Raw genomic sequence first — 6,439 nt, 5'->3', positions numbered from 1 at the left:
GGGTGTGTGGCAGTGTACTGGGGTGTACTGGGTTGTAATGGGATGGATGGGAATGCAATGGGGGCCCTGGGGAAGGGGCCCTCCCTGGGGAAGCTCTGTGGTGCAGGGCTGTTCTCTGGGGTTGCAGTGGGGTGCACTGGGGCACACTGGGATGCACCGGAGTGTTGTGGCCATAGAGGGAGAAGGTCTGGAGCCAATGGAAGTCATCTATTTCAGTTCAGTGAACCTTGTTCCTAAATCCGACTGACTTGTCTTGTAGAGAGAGCCTGAAAGCTCACTGGGATGACCCGGTCCCAGCAAGGGATGGAAGCACCAAAGTGCCCTCCAGTTCCCCAGACTGGAGGCCCTCCAAGTCCTCCCCACTACTTACCCTCAGGTTAACATCTCCACTTCCTTCCAGGAGTGCCTAGGGAAGGAGAGCAAAGGAGTGGTCTGCATTGGACCTTGATGGGGCTGTAGGTGGGGCACAGGTATCCCCAGTCCCCCCCAGGACCATGGCTTCCCCCTGGTCTGAGTGGGAAAATCCCTTCTGCTCCCCCCAGCCCCATTCCCCCAAGTTTTACCTGGGATATCTGTTCAGGCAGGGACCAGGGGTGGGGATGGAGACAAGGATAGTGTGGGGAATTCAGGGCCTCCAAAGAGGATGGGGGTGAGGGTGAGGGTGAGGGTGGGCCCCCAGACAGTGCACTGGGGTGAATCAGTGGACCCCAAGGGACTGGTCTGGGGGTGCTGAACAGGCAGGCCTGTGTGGGATGCCTGTGAGGGGTAAAGGAATTCAAGTGGAGGGGACACAGGGACTTCAAGCGGCGGGGGGGACACAGGGACTTCAAGGGGATGGGTGGTGGGAGCAGACGGAAGAGGGCTGCAGAGTAGAAAATTAAGGGGACTGGGAGCGTGTTTGGCAGTGGGGGTTCAAGGAAGGGGGTCTGGGTATGATACCACAGTGGACAGGTGTAGGGTTCAGTTATATGGAACTTAGTTATTGGGCCTGAAAATAGCTCACGGTCACAAGACTGTTCCAGGCGCCTTTAGAAGGCCTTGAACAGAATAAATAAGAAGATAGAAGAAGAAAGATCCCAATTAGGAAAACACAGGTGCACATTCCACGATAAAGGGAACTTGGCACAAACAACCTCAATTCAGGGGCTTATCTTGACCAATTAGACTCAGACAAGTCTTGTATGCTTTAATTAACACAACCAATTATGTCTTGTGTTTGTGCGCATGGACAGTACCGATGTAACCAATCACCGCTTATGCTTGTTCGTGTGGACACCAAGTGCTTGCATGTAGTAGCCAATCAAAGTCTCTCAACAACTTAGAGAATTATATAATAATGATTAGGTAAGCTCAATAAACTGACGACTTTAATCATCACATTGGTGTTCCGTCGTCCAGGCCCCGCACAGATTAATCCCTAAACCCTACAGACAGGATGAAAGTCAAAGGGCTGAGGGGAAAGACTGAAAGAAAGGCATTGGGAACAATCAATGGGAGGGCATTTGGGGACCCTAGATAGGACACAGAGGAGATGCCAGGGACGAGATGTCTGAGGGCACCAAAAGGATGGGATGCGGAGGCCCAAAAGGGAGAGATGGAGGGGCACCAAGTCAAGAAACTGGTTGGGGTCCTCACAGGAGTTTGTGGTGAACCTTCCCAAGGAAATCAGGCTCTGGGCACAAGAAGATTAATTGCGGGGGAAGTGGAGGGAAGAGATGGAATTGTGGGAGGGAGAAAGTCGCATTGCCCAGGGCTGGAGGTGAGGGGAGCCTGGGATGCTCCTTGCTTGGGAGAGGGAGACGCCAAGTCAAGGGGTTTCGTGCTCACCACGACAATTTTGTTCTGCAGGAGAGCTGATGTCCTGCAGCCAAGACCCCTCCCCAGCCTTGAGCCTCTCCCCGTGGCATTGAGGACTCACCTGAGCATCTTCTGGCATGCACAGCAGGATGGTGAAGAGCAGGGCCAGGCTGAGCACGGCAACCTTCATCTTCCTCTGCAGTGTGGCAAGTGCTGGGTGATGCTTCAGAAGGTGAGGGGCAGATTTATCCCTCCCAGGACTCCTCCTTTCCCCCCTCCCCGAGAGCCCCCAGGGCAAAGCCAGGCTTGGCAGAGAAACCAGCCCTGGCAAGGAGCCTGCCCCTGGCACAGAGTTGCTCCCGGCTTCGGCCCTAATCCAGCCACCTTCTTTGGCATCGGTCCGGCTTCCCGCATGGGGCAGCTGCACATGGAAGGGCCCAGGCACCAGGGGCTACTGAGGGGGGGGCATGCAGTGAGCCTCTGACAGCCGGACACCCTACAGTGACGACCCACTGCTCCAGCACAAAACCATCCTCCCAACAGCCCCCAAAGCCAGATCCCCCCATCTCCCAGTGCCCCTCACCTCCCAGCACTGCCATCTCCCAGTGCCGGTCCCCTCCCAGGCCAGGCTTTCCTTATGGGACTCCCCCAGAGATGAGGTCAGCCTCAAACCAGGGCTCTCTAAGAGTCATGTCTGACCCCTCTCCAGCCCCTTGGATAAACAGGGGGCTGGGATTGACCCCTCTTCTGGGGGCACCAGGGACCCTGGGAGGTGGGAGGACAACTGGGAGCATGGGCAATGGGGACAGCCAGATGGCTGGGATCTTCAGTTACTGGAGGCAATGGGGAGCACTGGTGAATGTTGGGCACTGGGAGATGAGGGTAAGGCTTGGGGGAAGCACTGGGGTGGTCACAGCTCCCACCTCCAGCCCACCCCATTTCCCTTGCACTACAGGCCCCAAACTGGTCCAGTTGCCAGCCATGGCCACCCCAGAGCAGAGATCAGAGGGGACTAACGCCCACCCTGGCCCTCACCCTGCCACTGCCTGGGGCCAATGTGCCCACCCAGACCACCTGGGTCCCACTTCTGCAGAGTTGCCCCCCAGCTGGTGGGTCCCAGTAACACTGTCCCCAACAAGGCTCTGGCTCCAGACCTGTTCCTGGCTGGCACGTGGCCACAGGTCACCAAGTGTCCCTTCAATGCCCTCATCCTTGGCCCAGGCCAGTGCTGTCCCTGAGCAGAACTTGGCTCTCCAGAGGCACACGAAGAAGCGGACACTTGTCCGCAGGCAGCCACTCAGAGCTAATTGTGGGGACAGAGCTGGCCTGGCAAGAGGAGGGATGTTTGTCCCTGCAGCATCTCTGATAAGCCGTGTTTGCCCAGGGCCTGTGGCACCAGGAACCCGTTCTGCAAGCTTGGTCTTCATGAGAGTGCCCGATCAGGGAGACTGTGGTGGGGGTTAAAGTAGCCTGGATGCCCTCCAGCCCCAGCAGCTGGCAGAGGCGGGCAGTGCTGGGGGACCGGGCAGGAGCAAGTCCTGGGGCACCCTGCACACCTGAGGCTCTGCCGCTGCCCTGGGGACAAGCTGGAGCCCAGAGGCAGGGGCATTCCCAGGGAACAGCCTGACCACCGGGGTGTTGCTCTCCTTTAGGAAAGCCTGGTGGCACAGCAGTCCTGGTGCAGTGAGACTCACGCGATCTGCCATCGCTGCTGTCTTCAAGGATGCAAGTGCCCCAAACAGCAGAGGGAATGGCTGGTACCTCTGTTAGCAGGGACATACTCATAATGAAGATGGGCATATTTTGGATCAACAGGCTCCCGCACCCCTGTTTTACCTCCCTGTAGGTGCCCACAGCTATCAGAAGAGATAGATAACAGGAGAGATATTTATGTATTTCTGCATAAGGAGAAGACCAGTGTTATTACTGGTGGTGTGCAATAGCACTGGGAGGAGATAGGGCCGGTAATTTCTCAACCAGGAGACGCAGCACATATTTACTTGTAGGTAGCTGATAGTCAGAAGTACCCACACGTAATGACCAGCAAACCCACTAGCCACACTGTGCAACGTCAGCATTGAAGGCATTGGACTCATTGCCTGTCCAGAGTTCGTGGGACATCAACATTATGACAGCAGACCCATGAATACTTTGTAAGGTTGTCATGTTCCTCTGTAAACTCATCCTCTGTTATGTACCGCAGTAATTCAAGCTACCATGCTGTGCTTCCCAATCACCAGTCACTTCCAAAACCATCCAGCAGCCCACGTCACATGTGTCAAAGTAAAATAGTGCTCTAATTTAGTCCTCTGTCTATGCAGCTGCGAGGAAAATCTGTTTCTATGAGACAGAGGCTGGGAGTCAAAGGCTGGTGGTAAAGATCTGGTTTAGGTTTTGAAGTCAGTGGGAGGTTTGCCTGAGTTTCAGTGCAGCCAGGGTGTCCCGGCCTTTGTTCCCATAATGATGGAGACTCCTGTCACTGCTGCAAAGAAAGCCTGTCTGATTTTATCTACATGAAAAGAGATAAATAAAAATACACTGATACGTGGCACACGAGAACTGTAAATGGCTCAGATCCTTCATTGACAATATGCGTGATTTTTTATGGGTGATGGTTCTATCTTTACGGGACACTGACTATAAATAAGAGATGTGTTGTGGATCAGTTGTGAAAAGTTTTAAGGAAACTGACTTGAATATTTGCTTTGGAAAGTGCCCAAAGAGCAGGCAGGCAGTCACCTGGAGGATTTTAATTTGACAGCTACTGCTTTCTGCACTATTTATCAGATACTTAAGTTACACAGTGTTGAATTAGAGACCATATTTAAGTATGCGCATTTGTATTCTGAATTTGAATTCTTAAGTCGGCTTAATTCCCCTTACATCCATGGCCTGTGGTTCACAAATGTTACCGGAGTTCTAACTAACTTTTTACTGAAGAACAAATCTGAGTTTTAACACCACTGGGATTTGATTGTGTGAGCCTGCTTAACACATTCCCAACTCTTTTTCTAATAAAAGAAGTGCCACAGGACATAAGTCTCTCTGTAGCTGAGGGAGGGAACATCATTGATTGCCTCAGCCTGTTTCCCAGCAGGTTCCCCTGGAGCCCCAGGGACACCTGGAGGGAGCCCAGAGGGGGCAGAGAAAGGGCTGCCTTGGGCTGGTCCTCTGCTGCTGAGCTGGGCTGGGCTCCTGGGCTGGAGGGAGCTCATGGCAAGCAGGCAACACTGCCGAGAGACAGCTCTGCCCAGGAGCAGCTCCTCTGCAAAGCGCAGCAGGGCTGAGGGCACTGCCTGCAGGCACCGAGGGGAGAGGAGGGAAGGGAGAGGGATGTTAAAGGCAGTCTGGGGTGGGAGGAGAGAGGAGAGCTGACCTGGAGGAAAATCTTCACTGCCCTTCACAGGGTAAGTCTCTGGCAGCAGGGCAATGCAGCTGTGGTTCCTGGAATGACCTCCTAAAGCTGGCACATCCCACAGCCTATGGGATCTGTCAGAGGGACTCAGAGTTTCTGCAGTGTAGAGAAAAAGGCCGTGCTTTGGAGCACAGCTTCCCTGCTGCACCCTCAGAGGGACAGGGCATGTCAGCTGCCTTCAGCTGGGGATGGCTGCAGAGTGTGAAGGTGGGTGTGCAGCCAGGGGTGCCCAGGGCTGTCCTTCTGAGCAGGGTCCCTGCACCATGGGGAGCTGTGTGCTGGGGCAGGGACACTGCCACTGGTCAGGGGAAGTACTCAGCCTGCCTGGGGAACTCCAACAGCAGAGTGGGGAGAAGTACGGGTGGAAGAATCAGTTTGCAGCAGGGCAGGGTCCTTCTGCTGACAAGAGGGTGCTGTGTGGATCAGTGATGCTCACGGCTCCAGATCATCCCCCAGGACATTTCTGAGGGCACTTTTTAAGGGGAAGGTCAAAGCAGGGATTGCTATAAAGTTAAGGAGCTTTCCTGAGTCTTTGTTTTCAGTTTCCTACTCTGGGGGAATTTGGGGGGAGAAATGGAAAAAAAGCTGTCATGCTTGAACAAGTCCCTGAGACTCCTGAGCTGTAACTTGGAGTGATCAGTAAGTCTGAGAGGAGCCTCCTGAAGTAGAGCACAGGGACTGAGACCAACTGCCTGGCTGTGCTGGTGTCTGGGAGGTGGCATGCACAGCTGGGTGAGGGTATCTCTTTCCTCAGACTGCAGCTGCATCTCCCTTGCCTCTCTGAGCCAGACCATCACTGTGTTTTTCCTTGATTTCCCCACCTGTCCGTGTTATTGCTATTGTTATCTTGTTCTTGTTGTCAGGCTCTCTGGGGATGGGAGTTTCAGCTGCAGAGTAACACACTGGTCTTGTGGGTCCTCCCATGCAGCTGTGTCCATGGCAACAAGGTTACAGGTGTCCACGCTTTTCTCCAATCTGTGGGGCTCTGGGCAATGCAGCCTGTGTCATTCCCTGGCAAATTACCTGAGTCTCCCTTCCTGACATACATTCATCAGGACACTTGGCTACCTCCTTGGGGTGTCCTTCCAAGCTGTGAGCTGCCCTCCAGGATGCAGATCTGTCCCATAGCGTCTTGGTGTTTCTGAATGCCCCATGGAGAAGCGAAGAGATGCTATGAATGAGGAAATGCTGTTGGGTTTGTGATATGAGCCATGTGTGTTCTTGGCA

This window comes from Accipiter gentilis, unplaced genomic scaffold, assembly GCF_929443795.1.
Source record: "Accipiter gentilis unplaced genomic scaffold, bAccGen1.1, whole genome shotgun sequence".
Classification (NCBI taxonomy): Eukaryota; Metazoa; Chordata; class Aves; order Accipitriformes; family Accipitridae; genus Astur; species Astur gentilis.
The sequence above is the reverse complement of the archived record's forward strand: the minus strand, read 5'-3'. Positions refer to the sequence as shown.